This window comes from Nyctereutes procyonoides, unplaced genomic scaffold (assembly GCF_905146905.1).
Source record: "Nyctereutes procyonoides isolate TBG_1078 unplaced genomic scaffold, NYPRO_anot_genome, whole genome shotgun sequence".
NCBI classification, from domain to species: Eukaryota; Metazoa; Chordata; class Mammalia; order Carnivora; family Canidae; genus Nyctereutes; species Nyctereutes procyonoides.
The window spans coordinates 13,494,554-13,517,098 of NW_026575036.1; the positions used below are offsets into that span (position 1 = coordinate 13,494,554).

The 22,545-nt window shown below is 38.1% G+C and overlaps 1 protein-coding gene across 1 annotated transcript in view; it reads left to right on the plus strand.

The window, feature by feature from the left end:
* Nucleotides 1-5,853: 5,853 nt before the first annotated feature.
* The window catches only part of FAR2 (fatty acyl-CoA reductase 2), a 78,392-nt gene continuing 61,700 nt past the window's right edge, over nucleotides 5,854-22,545 (plus strand). Inside the window, exon 1 of the mRNA XM_055318599.1 lies at nucleotides 5,854-6,060. The gene's annotated coding sequence lies outside the window, so the exon portion shown is untranslated. The remainder of the gene's footprint in view (nucleotides 6,061-22,545) is intronic.

Consider the following 22,545-nt stretch of genomic DNA (forward strand, 5'->3'; position numbering starts at 1 on the left):
TTTCTATATATTAAATGAAGAAAATTCTTCTCCTTGACCTCCTTGATATTAAAGAGCTGATGAGATATATTCGTAAAGCACTATATGAAATAGAGGAAAATTAACTTTGACAGCATCTCAATAAAGACATGAATCCTGGGTAGCCCTGGTGGCTCAGCGGTTTAGTGCCACCTTTAGCCGAGGGTGTGGTCCTGGGGACCCTGGATCGAATCCCACATCAGGCTCCCTGCATGGAGCCTGCTTATCCTCTGCCTGTGTCTCTGCTTCTCTCTCTCTCTCTCTCTCTCTCTCTCTCTCATGGATAAATAAAAAAAAAAATCTTAAAAAAAAGACATGAATCCTCTATATAAAAGTCAATGTTTCAGATTCTTTTTTAAATAAGTAGTTTTTCACAAGAAATGTTGTGAATAGCTTGAATTTTCTACTTGACATGCTTTGGCTGTCTTACTTGCCTTATTATCAAATTAATTTAATTATAGTCCACTTAATGAGGAAATATTTTGTGTTTTTTCTTTTTAAATGAAACATAAATAAATCTTCAGTTTTCCATATAAATGGCAATCAGAAATTCTAAAACAAAACATAAAAACAGATGTCCCAAAGGTGGCATTATTTTAGTGGCATGAAATGAAACCACATTAATCAACGAAGAGTATAGCCCATACATGGTAATGAACACTAACTTAAGGGGTTTCCATTTTGTCTTTGTCAGAAGAGCTAGTTAACTTTACTGGGGAAAGATGCCAGCATGATATATATTTTTTTAATCTAATGGAGAATTCAAAATTTGTGTTGGGATATGATGTTCTCTATAAATCACTCAAAGGACATAGAGATGAAGAGTGACTCATATATAGCTCTTTGGTAGCCCAGTACTACAACATATTGCTTCAGTGGTTGCCTGTTTTGGAATAGTGTGGGACTGCCTAGCCCAAACTACTTAACATTGTGCTCATGACCATGTTATTCTTAGGTAAATCCAATTTAAATATTCTATTATTTTGTGTAAGTATATTCTTAATTTATGAACCAGAACGCAGATCAGACATATATTTCACTTGATATATTGAATATTTTTTCCATATTATTCATTATGCGTAAAAATAACCTCATAGTATTTCATGACATGACTCAGCTAAACCCCTTTACTTTCCTGTTGTCATACATTTGTTTCAGCGGATCTCCTATGAGAAGCAATGCAATGATGGACAAGGACAAAATTCTATTAGAGAAAATAGAAAATTATAGAGACTGAGACCAGTCTTGTCAGATCTTGGGAAGTAGAAAAGGATAAAAAGCCTGAGTGATACTGGGGGAAGCCTGAGAGGTATGATAATGAAAACAAAGTGGGCACTAGGAATGGAGGGAAGAGGTCAAGGTTATAATTTACCGGCCAATATAGCCTTTCCTAAATCATCCTTCTATTTGTTGGGAAGGTGCCCTTGGCTCTAGCAGAACTCTGAGGACCTATCAACAAGACTTCACTTGACCTGAGGAGAAAATATATTTTAACTACATATCTGTGGTTGACATGTGCTCTATTTATATTAGAAATATCTGGCTAACCACTTTTTGAAAATAGTAGCTAGAAATTCCCAGAGGACGTTTAGAAATATTCTATTTCTTGAGTATATATTCAAGATACAGTAAAAATGAATGAATCTGAACCTGAAACAATAGAAGACAAATACTTAAAAATCTGGCTGCTACTTCTACCTCTGCCCTAAAAACAAAACAAATGTGTTCTCTCGAGGAAAAAAAAAATGATTGCTAAATCTGGTGACCCATTTCTAGTCTTTATTTTTGCTGACCTGCCTTTTTCATTTATCGCTATCCTTGATGGTTCCTCTTCATGATCATGACCTGTACTCTTAGTTTCTAGTTTACTTCTCTCACTGCTCTTTCTCTGACCCATTTTTCATCTTTATAGTCAGGGTTACTCAGGATACTATCTCCTCTTGTATCTTCTTTTGCTGTCATTTAGCAAAGTTACCCATTTAAACTCTATTCCCAATGCAGATAACCCCCAAATTTGTGTCCAATCTTCACCTATTTCCAGATCATCAAAAAAGGAACTCAAGTTAAAAAAAAATAGACACCTAGAAAAATGCTGTAAAACAAAGATAAAGAGAAAAAACTATTAAAAGTAGCTGGAAGTGGGGAAGTTACATTCAGGAAAAACAGAGTAAGAACAAGGACTGACTTTTCTACAACAATGGAAGTCAGAAAATAATGGAATGATATCTTTGAAATATTGAAAATAAAAACCTGCCAACTTAAAATTAGGTAATATTTTTACCTCCCTCGTAGGGCTTGTATGAGAATTACATGGATTAATGTGATAAGTCACTTAGAACAGTGTCTGTCCCAAAATAAACTCTAAAGAAGTGTTTGTGACATAAAGTAAAAACTCCGTGGGTAATTGGGATTGCAAATTGCTGCAATCTTTCTTGGGAAAAAATTGCTAGGAAAAAAAATGGGATGTCAAACAGTCTAACCTAGGTGGTATTTATTTTCTTCTCCATACTTTTCTCCAATCATGAATTACTAATATTATGAAACAGGACAATGCTGATGGAAGGTTTGCTTCATGAGAACAGGGCCTTTGTGTAGTTCACTGCATCCTTCAGCACCTAGAACAGTACCTATTCAATAAATCAGCTCACACCATGGATTTGAGAAAATCCTTTCTTGATCATAATTTGCAATATTATGTTGCAACTGAGTAGAAAGAAAAAAAGGATGAACCATAAAGTCTAGACCAATTTAAATCCTTAAAAACGATTTGCATAATAGAAGTAATTCTGCAAATGCTTATATCTAAAGATAGTGTATATACCATGTCTTTCATTTTCAAAAGACTTCAGAGAGGAAGGCAAATGCATCATTTGGTACCCTTTTCTCTAATAGCCTTAGTGTTTTTTATAATTTAGACACAGAAAACTTTTTTTTTTCTTCTGGGGGGCATGAAGAATTGCATGAAAAAAAGAAGTATTCTAGCCAGGTTTAGAAACCTAAAAAGTCTGAAATGTTTAGGACCAAATCTTTTATTATGGTGCTTACTCATTACAAATCAAGAGTGTTAGGGCTAGTGGGGTACTTAGGAATCACCATCCCTGTACATTACACAGGAGGAAACTGAGCTCAGTGAGGTTACAGTGCTAATTAGAAATAGAGCAGGGCTAGAACCTAGGCTTTTAGTTGACGTTCAAGGTGAATTCTTAATGGACTCTGGCCTTGGCAGTTTTCCCTTAAATATCTCACTCGCTTTCTCCATGCAGACCCTTTCTCTATTAGCTCGTTATTGCTAATGGATGTCAGATACAGAGTTAGATCAAGAGCAGTACCAAACCTTTTCCTGGGAATACAGTGGAAAGTTGAGACTCGTCTCATGAAGTGAAAGAAATAGGAATCCTATGGGTATATTTTTTTGAGTATTAGGGAAAGATTTTTAATTTACAATAATTTTAAAGGGAGGTAGAGTTTAGTCTCATAAATGAGTTGCTATATTTCTTTATTCATCTAATAGATGGTTTTGGTAAAAGTATGGAAAAATCTAAAATTTAAACTTAAAATCAGACTTTTACTGTATATAAGTACTTCCTTCCGGAAAATGGTAACTTACTAAAAAAGTAAAAAATAATTTATGGTGACTACTCTAAGTATGCTTTTTTTTTTCTCTGCTCATCAATATTTCCTCTTACTTCGTTTTTTTTTTTTTTTTTCCTCTCACTTCTTTCAGATCTCCTAATTAAGATTACTGGAGACTAATATATTTTGAAAATCAAGTGATTCTTTTCACATAAAAAATACAAACATCTTAACTACTTTTGAATTCCTCCATCTCTTCAAAATATATTCCAGTTGACTCCAAATTTAATCATTTTAAATACCCCATCTATTAAATTTATTTTTTGTCTTTCCAAAGTATCCAATTATTTCTGACACTTTATTTCTTGACAAATGGTCTAACTCGCAGCCAGTTTTCTCCTCTATTTAATCTGCAGTCAGGTATGATGCTATGTGCCTAAAAATGTTATATCCTTAGGACCACCAGAGTTAGAAAATGAGTTTGTTGGGTGTTAATGTGAGTAATGGTCTTTTACTTTAAATGAGAAAAATATCTATAGATGATGCCTGGGAACTAATTTAAGTTATCTATGCATGCTTTTATGATCTGCCTCTCTTTTCCTTCATCACAATACTGTCAGAAGAAAGTCTCCAAGCATCACAAACTCTTCCACTGTATTTGAACTTTTTCCTCATTTAGTATATGTAGAGAATTAATCATATCTCAATGATAGTGATATTTCCTTATTTCCATTGTTAAAGAGAAATTATCCTGATGCTTGTTGAAAATGACAAGGAAGATTTTATTCAAGACTATTGCTGTAGGAGCCAGGACTATATCAGCTGGGGAGGGAGACTGAACTCAACGCTGAAGAACAAATAGGGGTGAGTGGGGGTTTCTAACTGGTAGACAGCATGAGGAAGAGGATGGCAAATTAATCAGGAACTTGCTTAGATGTTAAGGTGGGGGTGAGCTAGAAATCAAACTCGGTTAGAAATGAAAGGTGGAGGAAGAAGAGCTTGATTGGATCAAGAGTAAGGAGGATTCTCAATAAACTGGCCTGGGAGAGTCTTCTACTGAAACTGGTTTCAGTAGGTCAAGTTCAAGACCTGGGTGAGAAGAGGGCTCACAGGAGCCCGATTAAAGTTTGGTTAAGGGGATCCCTGGGTGGCTCAGTGATTTGGCGCCTGCCTTTGGCCCAGGGCCTGATCCTGGAGTCCTGGGATCGTGTCCTGCGTCGGGCTCCCGGCATGGAGCCTGCTTCTCCCTCCTCCTGTGTCTCTGCCTCTCTCTCTCTATGTCTATCATAAAATAAATAAATAAATCTTTAAAAAAATTTTTAAAAAAAGTTTGGTTAAGTAGGAATTTTTTGTTACTGTAACATTTCTGGGTTTGGATTTACCCACTAATAAGGACTAATTTAGAATGCCAGAGGTACCGTACTAATTCTTTTGTAGCTCTGGAAAATAAGCTCCATTATTATTAATACTGCTAATATAAATGAGTGACACCAACTGTCCTTATCAGAACAAAATCTTTTGGTAGGTCTGTACACACACTGACAGTTTGTTGCAAATGAAATCTAGGAAATCTGATCAACCTAGAGGATAATGAGAATGTTTGTAATATTTCCATTGTTCTGACTATTTGCCAGGCTCTGTCCTGAATCATTTTTATAAATTAGTTTTTTTAATTCTTGCTATAATCTTCTCAGGGAGGTACTATTATTAACATTATCCCAGGATTACAGACAGGGAAACTGAACCACATAGCAGTTACAAAACCCAACCAGAGTTACTTAATTGAACTACATGAGGGTTGTGATTGGAATCTAAGCCATATGACCTTGAGATGGTGGTCTTAACCACTGTGCATTCCCACTTCTATAAAACCCCTTACTCCTCATATCCCCAAGCAAACACATAGAACTGGGAGATAGGTAAAGGGGAGATCTATAGCTTTTGGTACATTCTTCGTATTCAGTACTTTTTGCCTCCACCACCTACTATAGTTCTTAATACATAACGAGTCATCAGTAATACTTATTGTGGGATAAATGAATGATCGAATGAGTTATAAGATGATGTTCAGTTTCTGATTGTTATGGAGATAACTGAGTTGGGTTTCTCAAACTCTGGCTTGCAAGGGCTGCAATAGCAACATTTTACGACAGAAGGCATTATCTGCATTTCATAACAGGTGATTGCAGGTGTCCGTGTCCGTGGAAGCCCAGCCCACAAAACCTTCCAGTGTCAGCTTGGGGTGAGCTGGACCTCAGGCACATGAATATAATAGTGCAATGAGCCTTTCTTCCAGAGGTACTAAAGCTCCCTTGAATGAAAGGCTGCTGGTCATGAGATGCTTTGGGAGCCCGTTCCATTGCTTTTTAGACCTAGTTTAAATTTTTCTGCCACATTTCCTGCTCAGTTCTTATTCATACCTCCTTCTGATCCTAGGGAACCTGGAAGTGGGAGAAACACGACGAGAAGGTAAGAGCAAAACAAGCAATGAATGAAGTTCCAGATGTTGCTAAAGCTAATAGGAGGAGTGACAAGCTAAATGAGTCTTAGGGCGAGAGACCTCATTTTCACTTTTGCTTGGTTTCGACCATAGCTCACCAGAACTCACTTATCCTAAGAAATCAATGACTAATTTCCTGTGAAGTAGAATCAATGAATCTGCAATGTTCTACATTGGTTAAAAATGATTGTTTGGTTTACTTTGGGCTGTGAAGTATAAGCCAAATGATTGTTGCGAGTTATTGAGATGTTTGAATGAAGAAAAAAATGTTTTCTACGGTAACACCATGACATGAAATGCTGGACTTTCTCTGGGACCAGGGGAAGGGGTCGTGGGGGTGGGGAAGGGGTGGAGATGGTTGTCACCCATCTCTGAAACTCAGTTCTGCCCTGAGTATGTGTATTACCAACTGTCACTTTGGAACATCTGGTGCAGATTTAAAGGCTAAGCATTTTCATATGGGATTCAAACATAGGTTATAGTAGAAAGAACTCGAGAGCTCCAGGGAAGAATATGATATTTCAATTGTATTTGATCACTTTATTAAAATTGCCTAGAAAAATCGATTAAAAAACAGAACTTAATTTTCATACTCAGAGCAGAGGTTATTCATTCTAGCTCACAGCTAACAATAGATGTGTGCATGTGTGTGTGTGTGTGTGTGTGCGCGCGCGCTTAAATAATCAACCCCAAAGTGCAGAAGGCTGCCTGTTCCATTCTGGTTGGGTATGGGGGAATTGGAATAGGGCCTTCATTCCATGAATACTTCACCTCCTGCTTTGTTTCATGGCCTTTCCATGGAACATATTCAAACCATATATGTGCCAAACTAATAAGAATTAGGCTGAAACAGTGTTTTTAAAAGTCATTTGAAATTGCAAAGTGGAATTAATGCCATTGAATGAAAGCTGTGTGGTTTATATAAATTAACAGAAGGGTCACCAAGTGAGTACTTGATGGCTTCATGTTCTTTTTTTGAGCAAAGGGATATAAAAATAATATAAATTACCAAGTAAATAGTTAACTTTGTAAAATGAAAAACTCTGGGGCAAGTTACCTTCTTTGAGCCTTGGCTCTCTCATCTGTAATAATCATACCTGCCTCATAGAATTATATTAGGGTTAAATGGGATACTGCATATAAGGCCCTTAGCAGAAGGCTCGGTATGAGCAGTCTTAGCTACTGATGTTTTTGCTATTATTGTGGATCAAAGTTTATGGTTATAGGATAGCTCTAGAAACATTATGCTCTAAATGATTAGCATATATTTTTCCCAGTGGTAAAATTGAATGGAGGGGCTCTTGGAATGCTCTAGAATAATGATTTCAGTGGCAGGGTGGGTTATATCTCAAGGAAGGATCAGAACTTATGTAGGTCTCTGGCCTTTCCAGCTACTCATTAAGACCATGGGACAAATGTTGATGTGGAAATTTGAAAATAAGCAACAAATGAGGGCAGTGATCTTCTCCCTGGAGTAGAGCTAGCAGTTTTGCCCAACAGTTGTCAATTAGTACACCTTTGAGCACCTCGAGGCCTTACCTTGTTTCAAATCCAAAAATGATTGCAGCCTGACTGATTTCCAAACTAAATAACATGTGGAGGTGACGGTGCATGCTCTCTACCCTAAAAAATACGTAGCCAACGTTACCTTATTGGCTTCATGTAGAAGGAAACAGACTCTGGAAACAGAGTTCTCACATTCAAAATCCCACTCTTCCTCTTTCAACTATCAGACTTGTGCAAGTTACTTAAGCTTCGGGGCTGAGAGTTGTCATTGATTACCTCATGGACTTATAGTAATGATCCTATGAGAAAATAGTTATATGTCAACATGAGATATTTGTCTGCAACATAGTGCTGCATAAATATTAGTGATCATTTTATTTATTTTGTTGGATGATATTTGCACTGAGAAGTGTTAAAAGATAAACTGAGGCATATTAAATATGTTAAGGGTTGATCTGAGTGAAAATCAGTTAGAATTGGGTGGTGCTAAGCCAGAAGCAAAGCAAAGATATTATTTGATTAGCTATAGCTTATATGGTTGCATCATTTATGAAAGCCAAGTTGGTTATTTGTGTTTGGTTGTCCTTAGGTTTCAATTTCTTAATGTTGAGGCATTACAGGCTAGGTTTGGTTTGCTCATGTAAGGTAGGAAGGCATTAAAGCCGCTTCTGTCTAATGGCCTCCTTGTTTAACAGAAGTTAGATATCATTCTGGTTTTATTACTTAGCTTCCTCCATGAGTTAGGTTGACTCAGAGTAAAGAAATTGAGAGAAAGGAAACTCCATGAGTTAGGTTGACTCAGAGTAAAGAAATTGAGAGAAAGGAAAATTAGAGGTCTTGTTCTCCAAACCCATCAACAAGCCTCTATACTTGCTTCCTCTATTAACTTAATAGTATGGGATCTGAAAATTGCCTTAAGATTTAAATTATTACTCTTTTCACTTCTAACGGAAGGTTCGCAAAATACTGGGACAAGGTCTTTGTCACTAAAGTAACTGTAAGGAGTTAATTAGCAAAAGTTCATATGTAAATTCTGCTCTGGAAAAGCTTAAACTCTAAGTCCCTTTTCCAAACTGTTTTGGAAACACAAATCTATTTGGGATGGTAAGTTTCTTTTAAAATGAGATTCTAATCCATCCCAAATCATTTTGATGTAGTATTGTAGAGTAGGCCTATATCTTCTTCCCCTCTTCTCAGAGAGTTTGAATCTGTATCTAATTTTCACACTGTTTTTCGTTCCACCTTGAAATCATTTTAGTTCTAGTCTCACCCTGATTTGGAGATAGTGTGTGGAGCCTCTGAATCCCACGAAACAGATATTTTGAGTAATGATGTAGGAGACTACTAAATTCTTTTAGAGCTAAATGGTACCATCTTTTGGGAAGATGGTGGAGATATCCTGGTAGAGCATCATCCAAAAGCATGATGAGGTGGTATATTAGAAAGAACATAGAACATAATTAATCTCTTTATCTTACTTAGGCCTTTAAAAACTATGATTCGAAGATAAAATTCAAAGCAAATGTCCCTTTCCTTCTTTATTTTTTTTTAAGATTTTATTTATTTATTCCTAGAGATGCAGGGATAGAGAGAGAGAGGCAGAGACACAAGCAGGCTCCATGCAGAGAGCCTGACGTGGGACTCGATGAGGGTCTCCAGATCACGCCCAGGGCTGCAGGCGGCGCTAAACCGCTGCGCCACCGGGGCTGACCCCTTTCCTTCTTTAAAAGGAGGTAATTTCTTCTATCCTGGTGAAGAAGGAGAGATCCCTTAGAGTATAGAAGTGTCCTGATTCCTGCAGGGCACCCTCTGTGCTGTAATTGTTATATTTCTGACCTCTGGTGTTTGTCAACAGATTTGGCTCCTTGGTTGCTAAGAACTAGAGAAATATTTTGTTCAAGGCATTTTGATTGGCAGTATTTAAAAAAAACTTAGAAAACTTCGAGAAGGGAATTTAAATTAAAGAAAATAGAAACATCATAATGAAGCTATTGAAAATTAAACAATGTTAATACAATCAGATATGGTTTATCCATTATCCCTGATACAGTGGTTTCATATTATCTGTTTAACTCCTGACAATTAATGCGAATTTCCCCCCTTTCATCTTTCGTAGGGTTAAAAAACAATGAATGAGCAGTCTTAAATTATGCATAAGAAGTAGGTTCCTTTTCTTTCACAATTTGCTTCTCTACTGAGCAGGTAATTGTGTATTTACAGAATTTGACCCAAGACTTTCCACCTCATCCTTTTTGCCATTTTGCCTTTTATATGGGGATATTATAACTGTCTCTAATCAGTTTTGTCTGGGCAGATTACTTTATTAAGCAATCAATTTTTCAAGAATGCTATGAAATAAGAAACTTCAGTGTCAGCCCAGGAAACATTTAAAAAATGCAGCATTCTCTTGACTGCAGGAAAAAAAAAATTCCTAAGAATTTTTATGTTGCATTTTACTTTCCAGGGCAATTAACACCTGCCCCATTCTGGACTTAACACCAAAGCAGAATAATAGCCACAGACTGTGCATATTGCCTTGGTACTCTGGTAAAGTCAATCTAATTGACTTCCATTTTGTTTTCTTTTAAAGAGTGGGTTTTTTAAGTCATGTAACCTTTACCAACCTATCTACCTTTTCCTTGGCAAAATATTCTAATAGTCCTACCTTTGATATAGATCTTTTTTGTTTCCAAAAGAAACAAAAAAAAATCACCAGGTTTTGTACTGTAAAATATTAGAGTTATATCTCTGTTTTCTCTTCTGAAAAATGGTACCTCCTCATAGAGTTACATTTACTTTAAAGTTTTAACTCTTAAGCAAGTTATTATTTTTAAGTATCATACTACCAAAAACACTTCATTTGAGAAACTTGCCATAAAATTGATTATTTCAGGAGTGACTCATTCCAATTTTTTTTCATCATATTCTCATAGAAAAATCTGAATCTTCCCCGAGGTGTGGATATCTGGACTGGCATCTGCAGCCACTTAGAGTAAAACTCATAAAAGAGTGTCTTTGTTTTAGGCAGAAGAAAAACAGAGACCATTTACAGAAACTCAGCAATGTTCTGTCTGTAGCTACTCAGTCTTGACATTCTTTGCACTGGTTGTTTTTAAAAGCATATCCACACGTGATCGAGTGTATTTCTAAAGCCCATCTTCCCCGCTGAGTATGGCATGTGCAGTTTACCTGTTGTGTGATAATTCATATATTTGGAGTTGCAGTCCGTTTTTAATTCTTCTAATGACAGAGAAACAAAATAAGATAAACTCTGAGGGTCCTGCAAGATCTCCGCTATTTTTTAATAGGTCCCTATGAGAAACTCAAGTGTGAGGCTTGGAATTCTGATTTTTTTAAAAAAAAAAAAAGATTTTGTTTGGGGGCACCTGGGTGGCTCAGTGGTTAAGTGTCTGCCTTTGGCTTTGGTCATGATCCCAGTGTCCTGGGATCAAGTCCCACATCAGGCTCCCTAGGGGGAGCCTGCTTCTCCCTGCTTCTCATTTGGAGAATAGACAGTGGAGCAAAGCGCAGTGAGGGCAATGAGGGCAGCGAGAATCATTTAGAGGTTGTTGCAATAATGATTTGGTCCAATTTGACACAAGCAATGATGGTGAGAAGTAGTCAGATCCCGGATATACCTTACAGGTAGAGCTGAGGGGGTTGGTGAGGGGTGGAAGTAGAACATGAGAAGAAGAGAGTCAGATGGCCTCAGTATCTCTACACTGAGCAGCAAAAAAATCAGGGTTTTATTTACTAAGATGAGGAAGGTTACAAGTGGAGCAAGCTGGAGGAGCTGTTGTAGGAGCTTGTTTTGAGCATTTTAAGTTAGAGATGCCTCTTAGACATGTGACAAGCTTGACATGTCTGGTTAACAGTGTCTGAGCAAAGCAAGCACAGGAGAACGTGTTGTCCAATGTGCTGGAAAGACAGGCTGGGGTTAAACCACATCAAATCTTGGAAATCACCTGGGAGATTTCAGCCTTATCCTAGGAGCAAAGGGAAGACATAAGGCATTAAGGGGTATTTCAGGCTATTGGATTTTCATTTTGAAATGAGAACTGGCTGCAGTGTTGCAAAGAGTTTGGAGTTGGGAATTGATGTGGATGAGAATGAATGCAGAAAACTTATTAGTAAACACAACAGTCTAGACAAGACGTGGTGGCTTAAGTCAGGTGGTCGAGGTAGGTGTGGAAAGACAGGCAATTAGATGAATTCAGGAGGTGACTGTCAGGAGGTGATGGGCAGATATGGAGCTGAGAGGGAAGGAAGTGCCAAAGGTGATTGTGGGCTTATAGGCTTGTATGAAAGAATGGACAGTGATTTCATTCAAGAATACAAGAAAAATTGGAATGAGAACTAGTTTTTTAGGGAAAAGATCATAAGATGAAGGTGCCTTTATAATATACAAGTGGAAATGTCAGGTAAGCATTCGCATACCATGGTCTGAAGCTCAAGGGTAAGGTCTAGACAGAAGAGAGTAATTTAAGAGAGGTAATTCCAAAGCTTAAAGGAAAGATAGTTTTGGGGTACCTGGGTGGCTCAGTCAGTTAAGTGTCTGCCTTCAGCGCAAGTCATGATCCAAGGGTCCGGGAATTGAGCCCCACATGGGCTCCCTGCTCAGCGGGAAGTCTGCTTCTCCCTCTCCCTCTCCCTGCTGCTCTCCCTGCTTGCGTTCACTCACTCACGCGTTCTCTCTTTCTCTTTCTCTCTCTCTCTACTTGCCAAACAAATACAATCTTTTTTTTAAAAGAAGGAAGGAAAATAAATAAATAATAAATAAATAAATAAATAAATAAATAAATAAATAAATAAATAAAATAAAAGAAGGAAGGATAAGTAAGAGCCTTGGGGTTGATCTGTTTGCAGTTTAGGCTAAGATTTCTTTAAAGAATGTCTCTTACTTTCTCCTTGAACAGTAGAGCAAAGGACTCAGCCTGTGCATGTCCTCAAGCTTCCAGCACTCTCGACATCTGCACTGACCATGAAGGAGCTTCAGGCTGGTCCCGTCCTTTCCACCCTGGCTAATACCAAATTGTAGACGTCTCTAGTCATCTGTCCTTTCCCACATTCTGGTATCTACACTCCTTTGTGCTTTCTTCCCTTCTCTTGTTTTTTTTTTTTTTTCTTCGTACTACAGTCTTCCCTCCTACTCTTTCCATCATTTTCATGGAAGCTGTCTTCATCTTTTACTTTCTTGCTGTAACTGAAATTTGAATATCCAATTAGGAACAATCTCAATAGTTTATTTTCTTTCCTAAGATCAGGAGGGTGTTCAGCATCCTCTTACAGCCTAAGCATTGTATCTTCAGACATCTTTTTGTAGGCCATGCCATCCGATTATTGTTCCACCCAGTATCTCTGCCATCTGTCGACATCATGGTTATTTCTCCATACTTTATCATAGCTTTGGCATCAGAGTCCCCATGTCCCTCTTCACTCCAGATTCTAGTACATCAATGCGGATGACCCAAAAAATATACCCATACCCATCCCCCTCAATGTTCCTTGACCTATTCATTTCCAATGTTCTTTGGGTTAACACCTCATTGACAGCTATTCCCATGGCCACATCATGGACCTTGTCACTCACAGCAGCTTCAACTCTGGAATCCTGAATTCTAGCATCTCTTTTGAGATCTTGAAAATAACCTGTCTTTGAAAAGTTGAAGCCTTCAGTGTTCTCATCACTACACCAATTCTTTGACCTCCATGAGTGCTCTACTCCCTTGAACACCACCCCCCTCCATTTTCTCCCAATCTGTCAGTCCTATTCTCTACCTTGGTTTTATTTTCACTCCTAAGTGGCCTAGACTCTACAATTTTTAATAATTCTCCTAAACTATTTTCTTAAATCACCCACTCCATTTTCTACCACCTTCCGTACTTCACCTCCAGAATCCAAATCCTGGAAAGACTCCAGTGTCCAGCCTCACAGCACCAATTCGTGCACCACCAAGCACAGCTGCAGAAAATTGAACGTGTGCAAACTGATGTCACTGTCTTCAATTTAGGTGAGACCCTCAATCTTGCTCAGCAATACTTCTGCCTGCCCTTTTCATCTTCTTCTTACAGTGCTCACAATGGCTCCTTCGCTCCTTCCCTGTCCTCCTCAAGCCCTCTACCCCATAATTTCCCATGCTGTTTTCAGCACTTGACTTCCTTTCCCATTTCCAAAGAAAATAGAAGCCTTAAGATAGGAACTCTGTCAATTTCTCCTCAAATGGATAAATTGCACAATTCATCATCTTCCTTCTTTTCCTCCTCACCTGCCACGTACCTGCATGAACTTAACGATATTTATACCAAATTAATATATGTCTCTCCTCCTTTCAAGTTAATTTGTGAAGTCTATTTGGATTGCATTTGCATTTCTCTTCTCTTTTGGGGGCTTCTCTCTATCAATGTTTTATAGTATTTGGGCAGTAGGAAAGATATTCATAAAGAAGCTGGGTAAGATTAATAGACTAGAATGAAAATAAAAATCTTGAGTCAGGACGACAGAATAAACAGTAGTTGGAATTTTTTTAAGTGCAAGTTCAAAAATCTCATCATATTTTCATTGTGGTGCATACTGGTAATGCAACATTAGCAGCTTTGTATGTGGTAGAAATGCCCCTTTGCGTACCTCTCCGTATTTTTCCACAAGTCATTCACCTGCAAATAGAAAATTACTGAGCCACTCCTATAATAAGTCTTGAAGTAAAAAAAAAAAAAGTCTTGAAGTATGTGGTCAAATAAGAGGCACACTGTGGAGTCCAGGTGTGATAAATCTGTAGCCAATATACATTTATTAGTGATTGGTTTTCTCTTAGAATAAACCTAGAAGCCATACCAGAACCTATCACCACACATTACATTTCCTGCTTCACCGTGGCCCACGTACCAGTCAGTTCCATTGGCATTATTGGGCATCTACAATGCACAAAGCATTGTTTATATGAGGTGCTACACCCCGCTCTGAGAAAAAAAAATGTGATAAGTGATGGGAGCAAATGAGACAAGAGTTATATTTTTATCAAGAAATAAAGTGCTGCTAGTCAATACCATGTTCCTTTTCCAATAATTCTAGTGAATTCTAGGTTGAGTTAAAAAACAGGAAATCTTCTTTTGTGGACTCAATCAGACTATTGAGAGACATGGCTGGTAGAGCAGATGTGCTTTTTTTTTTATCAAAGCCTTAAATGTTCAGAAAGAATTTCCCTTAACCTTTTGAAGTACTGAATTACACCCTGAACCAAAGAGAGGGAACCAGGACACAGCTAAGAAAAAAAAGGAATGCTGGATGCTTTGGTAACTGTGTGCCTTAGTTTATGGTTTGGAGAACAACAAATCGAAAATGCCCACGCTTTTGAAATAGGAGAAATGGAATCACAGAATATCTACCATGTTAAACTGCTGATATGTTGTCATCCTTTAACTAGTTTAATTAAAGCTCATTAGGTTGATCATGATAAGAATATATTTCTAACCCTTACTAATTACTAGTCCAATCTAAAATATAAAGACACTTTTTTTCCTGTCTTGTTTTAATACGTTTATGTAATAAGTTAAAGGACTTCTGTGCTCATGAACAGTACCAGCAATTCCTTTCCACTTGAAAATACCTAAAGAGTTCTAAACCCAAACTGAAATGTATCATTAAATTCACCTTGAGCTAAGTGTAAAAATGGTTGGAATAGGGCCTCACATAATAGTTTAGATCAGTGGTTCTCAAAGTGAGATTAGGTGGGATGTCTGGGTGGCTCTGTTGGTTAGGCATCTGACTCTTGATCTCAGCTCAGGTCATGATCTCAGGGTTCTGAGTTCAAGCCCCACATTGGACTTCACACTAATCATGGAGCCTTACTTAAAAAAAAAAAAAAGAATTTAAAAAAGCGGGGTCCGCAGATCTGTGTAGTATCCAAGATACTTTCAGGAATCCACAGGATCAAAGCTACTTTCATAAAAATATTAAGATGTTATCTGCCCTTTTTACTCTGTTGATGTTTTCACTAAAGGTACAAAAGTGATGAGGGGTAAAACAGTACAATTCAAGGCAGTGACCCCCACCTGTACTATAGTCATTGCATTCTTGCTCATCAGGTCCTCCACGCTTAAAAAAATCACCAGTTTCATTTCAGAATATCCTTGAACTCAGCAGTTAAAATAATTGTATTTCAACTCTTGCTTACATATCTTTATTTATTTTTAAATTATTTATTTATTTATTCATGAGAGACACAGAGAGGGAGAGAGAGTTAGAGACATAGGCAGAGGGAGAAGCAGGCTCCATGCAGGGAGCCTGACGTGGGACTCGATCCTGAGACTCCAGGATCACACCTTGGGCCAAAGGGAGGTGCTCAACCGCTGAGCCACACAGGCGTCCCTACATATCTTAAATATTTCATGTGATGACATGAAAAGTATGTATAAAGAACTTCTGCCTACAAAGAAGGCTGGCTGTCTCAAAGAAAAGCACCTGTGTGATTGGGTTGAGAACTGTACTAGCTGATTTTTTTTTTCACAAAATATCATTTTATCTGTAAGAAAGACTCCTGGACAAACTATGTTTTTTTATATTTGGGTCTTTGGCAGACATGTCCTCAAAATAAACTAAGTGGACTGGTCACTTATGTAAATAACTGACAATATTTTTGACAATGACAGACTTTGAGCTTTCAAGTAAAGATTAGAGTTTTGGAAGACGTGTCAGTCGCCATGAGCTTGACAGCTTCCCAAGACTTACAGACTTTGCTGATGAGATCGGTGATGATATTAACAAATATGATTTTTTTATATATAACTTCATTACATAATGAAGTTTGTCAACATTTGGAACATCTGCAGAACTCAGTGAATCATTAATTTCCAAGCAACCAATGAATGATATTATAAAATTATGCATGTAAGTAAATGATCCATCTAAATAGTGAGATAGACCAGTGGGTCTTAAAGTAACAGTCTGGAATGCTCATAGAGTTTTAAATTCCACATCGTACTACTAAACTTTAAGAAACTACAGTTTGCCAAATTTGGGGTATAATATAAAGAAAATCCACAATTATTTGGAAAGGATTTTAAAGTACTCTTCCCTTTTCCAACTATATATCTGTGTAAGGCCAGATTTTCTTTATAGACTCGACCAAAACAATAGCAACAGATGGATACAGAGAGAGATATGAAAATCTAGTTGCTAAGGCATATATTAAAGAGGTTTGCAAAAATGTAAAACAGTGCCAATCCTCTCAATGTATACTTTCTCATTATGGAAAATGGAATCACTTTTCAAAAAATACATTATTTCTGTTAGCATTTACTAGGTTGTTACCATTGTTTTAAATAATAAGTAAATATTTTTTGATGTTTCATATTCATATATGCTAAATATTGGTGGATATAACCACTTACAAGGTCTTTGGCATAATCAGTCATGTTTAGGAGTATAAAGAGATCCTGAAAAAAAAAAAAAACAAAGTTTGATAAAGCTGGTTTAGCTGGTCATCGTGAGTAAAGGACTGTTTGACTCACGCTAAACTGCAGGCACAGAGAAGACAGTATGTTTTGTGACATTTAATCCCAAGAGAAATATAAGTGGTTTTGTCATTTATTGATTAAAATATGCTTCTCAGACATCAGCCAAGGAATTTTTAAAGAGATCCAGCATTTTAACAATCAGAATTCTTTGACTGAAAGCAACAGAAACCAGCAAGGGCAACTGAATTAGTCCTCCATCGTGTAACAAATTACCCACAATTTACCGACTTAAAACAACACGTAATTATTATCTCACAATTTCCGCAGTTTTAGAATTCAAGGAAGCTTGTCTCTTCAAAGCAAAAAGACAGTCACTCTTATAAAGGGATCACTGATCAGAAAGTCCACCAGGGATGATGTCTCTTTTCAGTGGATTAGCACCTTAATTACATCTGTAAAATCTTTTCACCTTTGCCATGTGAAGTAGCATAATCGTGAGAGTGAAAAGAGTGAAAAGAGAGTGAAAGCCCATCATCTTTGCCGAATTCTATTGATTAGAAGCAGATTACAAATCCTGCCCATTCCCAAGGGGAGAGGATTATACAGTATGCAGGAGGTGGTCGTAGAGGTGGGGGGGTGCCGTCTTAGAATTCTGCTTACCATAGAAATATAAACAAATGAGAGTGTTATTGGAAGTAAATGAAGTAGCCACATAATCAAAGGAGTGGCTGAAAAACCAGCCTTAGAAAGGGCAAGAAGCCCTTTTGCATTTCCTAAGAGCTATCAGAGACTTGCCCTTGGTATCAGGAAGACAAGCATTAATTGACTAGATTGTCTACTCAGCATGCCACCACTAGATGAATCAACTCCATATTTATTTATATTTTTATTTTTAGGGTAGCCTGGGTGGCTCAGCGGTTTAGCACTGCCTTCGACCCAGGGTGTGATCCTGGAGTCCCAGGATCGAGTCCCACATCAGGCTCCCTGCATGGAGCCTGCTTCTCCCTCTGCCTGTGTCTCTGCCTCTCTCTCTCTCTCTCTCTCTCTGTGTGTGTCTCTATGAATAAAAAGAAAGAAATATATTTTTATGTTTATATATTTTATATGTATCTATTTTATGTATCAATTTTTGTATATCAATACATACATATATATTTTTAAAGATTTTATTTATTTATTCATGAGAGACATAGGCAGAGAGAGAAGCAGGGAGCCCAACGTGGGACTCCATCCCACGGGATCACGCCCGTGACCCCGGGATCACGCCCTGAGCCAAAGGCAGGCACTCAACCACTGAGCCACCAGGTGCCACCAGGAATTTTTGTTTTTTGATTTCACTTAATTGTTCTTGCTTCATCATGCACAGCACAGATTTTTTGGTTCACGTTCCTTCTCCCACCATCATATTCAGGCCTTCTCTCTGCCCTCTAGAATTCTTCCTCTTCCTCCTCCCTTCTACTCCTTTCCTCCTCCTCCTCCTCCTCCTCTCTCTGTCTTTCATAGAGTGGGTGAGAGGTGATGGTTGTCATGACTAAACTTGCCCATACTTTCCTGGAAAAAAAAAAAATGTGATCTTCCTAGGAAGTATTCCTGCCTTTCTCTTTCCTCTGAATTACAGCTCTCTAGGTGTAATTTATTGGCATTATTTTTTTTCTCTTTGTAAGCTTTTATTGAGAAGAGACTATATCTGTTAAAAAGGCAAAAAGGCTTCTAAGAACATCTAGGCCAACACCAATTCCAGGTATGTTTTTTTTAAGATTTTATTTATTTATTCATGAGAGAGACAGAGAGAGAGGCAGAGACGCAGGCAGAGGGAGAAGCAGGCTCCCTGTGAGGAACCTGATGCGGGACTTGATCCCAGGACCCCAGGATCACGACCTGAGCCTAAGACAAATACTCAACCGCTGAACCACCCAGGCGTCCCCAGTTATGGTTTTCTGATGAGCCTATATAGTTGGAAAGGGTCACTGCATTATGTCATTATTCACAGATAAACATGACTTTCTCTAAAGTGCTAGGGACTTCATTGAATATTTAAAAGCTAGTTCTGAAAATGCCATTTTGAATTTGTACTAAAGGAAGATGAAGTTTTGTATGTATTACATTTATAAAGTGTACGTATGTGTACACATATGTGTGATGTTTACGTATGTGTGTAAACATTGGCTAAAATGCATCTCCCCACTTCTCTTTTTTTCTTCCTCTAGTCTTCCTGTGACTTTAACCTTTTTTGACAGAAATCTAAAAATACATACTCAAGAACCTGATGGAGAAATTTCTGTAAATTTTAGATTTATTTTACCTAGGTAATCTGCACAATTATGGTTCTTATTTGTAGGTATATACTACTCAGTTTTTTTTTCCTTCTCTTCAGAGAAAAAGAAAAAAAAAAAAACTTGTTCTCCCCCTCCCTCCTCTTGCCTCTCCAGCTCAATCTCCTTATTGTTTTATTTTCATATTTCATGTCTTAGCAGCCTTCACTGCAACCTGATAATATTCCCAGTATTTCCTTTGATGGTATATTCTGAGTCACTTAAAAAAAAAGGTATGAATTGTAAAAGCATTTCTTTCCTTCCTGTGTCAACATTTGAAATGAAAAGCAAAGAGTCTTCTTTTTCTTGTTGCAAATTCCAGCAGCAGGGCTTGTGTGGCATGCTGTCTGTCCTTCCTGCTTTTCATTCCTGCCAAGGTCCCTTAGCCGCCCCAGGGAGTGGTTGATTCCTGAGTGAACAGTGGATGGGTGTGACAGATGCCCCCAGGCGTATGTCCGGAGTGGGGAGGAAACTCCCCTTCCTCTCCAGTCTACAGAGAATCAGTCGGTGTCCACGGTGACGCGGAGCATGGCCAATGTCGGGGGCAGCCTCTGTTTCTGTTCTTGGACTGCAAGTCCGAATGCTCAGCATGGACTTGCCTCTGGATAGCTTTGTGCCTCCGATGCAATGCAGAGCATTTCATGTTGCACAAAAGGATTCACGCAGATTTTGACACAAAACTTGAAGATTCCTGTGCACTGGAGAGGAGAGTCTGTGTGAGTTTGAGACATTAACCTTGGCACCTTTACTCCATTAGAGCTAGGTAGCTTAAAATGACAAAAGGTAGTAAAATAAAAGTTTCTTTTCCTCAAAACTGTATTATCGTTAATCAACTGTCCTTCCTGCCCTCTGAACATCATTATACTAGTAAGCTTACCCAGTACTCTAAATTAGCAACTATACACCTGCTAAAATTATGCATTCTAGAGCTAGCATGCTATTTTTATTTTTTTTAAGATTTTATTTATTTATTCATGAAAGACCCACAGAGGGAGGCAGAGACATAGGCAGAGGAAGAAGCAGGCTCTCTGCAGGGAGCCCAATGTGGGACTTGATCCCAGGACCCCAGGATCACACCCTGAGCCAAAGGCAGATGCTCAACCGCTGAGCCACCCAGGTGTCCTCGCATGTTATTTTTAAATGCTTCTAAAGTTAAACAGAAGCTTACCTTCAGGAATTGCCTTAATTCAGTAAGATGTGCAGAGGTGGGCAGCTACGTGGTCCCATGGATCAGTGACAACACAAGAGTCACAAGACTTTTTCTCCACAAACAACTCATGTCTTTCCACCTACTGGGCTCTAGACCTGTTCATATATTCAAATCATGGTAAAGAAATCGGACTCAGGGTCACCATGACAACCTCGATACCTCCTTACACTCTTAGTAGTGCTTCTGAATTGAACTTTTCTATTGAACTACCAGGCCGGTAGACTAATATTCATTATATACCCGGATCACTTTCTTTTGAGAAAAGATAAAAGTACTCCAAAAATACAAATAAAGTTTAGCAGAGGACAGCAGAGGAAAAGCTGGTTTATCTTTTCTACCTTTGAATAAAGGTTAATAGAATAACTTTGGAATTAGATCAGGCTCAAAACCTTGCTTTCCCACTTGGATGGCTCCATTCAAAGTGAATCTCTATAAATTCTCTTATCTGTAAAATGAGTGTAATGGTTATGTGGAAATAAATGAAGACTAACCAAATGAGAACAAGCTCTGTTATACATGATCTGGCCATTGCCCATTTGTATAGTCAGTCTCTTAGTTGCACCCATGAAAAGCATCATCACAGTGTGATCGTGTACCACATGCTCATTAAATAGAAGTACAGTCTCTACAGGTGTTTGAAACCACTTCTATCCGATACGTTTTTCTTGATGTCAGTGCTGGAGTTTGGATCAGAACTGGGTGAATGTGGAGGAAGTCAGCTTGTCCTTCCTGTGGAATTACGTCTGTTGGAAAGGCATATCAGTTGTAGACAAATTGCCTGTGAATTTGTTAGGAGAATCTGAAATTGTCCATCCCATTCATTTCATTTCTGGGAACTGTCCAAGCCCAAAAGAAACCCCTAAGTCTTAATAGGTCTCTAAATTCATCCTGAGTTTAGGATGTATCTGGGGAGACAAATGAGCCTAAAGCTATTGCAGGTATTAGAGGTTCTATGACAAGAACTCTCATGTGATGAGAGACAAGGCACCTTATCCTGAACAGGTAGGTGTCTTGTTCCTCACTGTATCTCCAGCATCTACCACGATGCCTGCAACATAGTATATACGTAACCAGCAGTTGAATGAATGAATAAGTGAATAAATGGATGAATTTCCCAACTTAGATCAAGGAGCTATTATGAAAATAAGAGGTGTCACCTTGCCTACTACTTGCTATGTAATTTAGATATTCCCGTATGTTCCTTTTTTTCACCAGAACTCCTAAAATCTGGTTGAACTAAAAATAACCAAGCGATTGGTCACAGAATTTATAATGATAGGAAAAGTCACAAATGACTATTTTGGCCACCCTCTCGCCCCCTCCAAATGCAGAATTCTGGAAAGGAAATGTGAATGAACACATTAAATGGAATTTTAAAGCACTGTTCAATGAGCAGGAAAGATGACTCAAAGTAACTTCTTATTAGCATCCATGTGAAGTGGCACCAAATTTGAACTTTAAAAATGTTAAAGTTATTCAAATGATTTCACAGAAATATATTCCAAGCCAGTTGGTTCACACAGCCTTTTGGAGACCATACACATCCACATGGCAGGCACAGTTTCTTGCCTTTTGTATGACAGAGTCCTCGAGGACAAGGATTTCAAGACAAGAGACATGGCTTAGCATCCAGCCATTACTAGTGTGCACTGCATCCCTACACATCCATTTATCCACCCATTTGTTCATTTATTCGGTCACTTACATAACATTGATTGGCCACGTAGAATTTCTCAGGCAGTAGGGCTAAAAAGTGAATCTACTATTCCTGCCCTCAAAGAGCTTGGTTTATGATGTGAGATCAATGATGAACACAAATGCAGCTGAAGACAGGGTCTGGCGGAACTTATTCATTCAGTTATAAGGTCTGAAGCACAAAACGATAACTACAGTCTCTGCCCTTGAAAAGAACTTCGATTCTTGTCAGCAGAAAACTCGTGTACACAGATATTTAAGATAGAATGTGGTAAGTG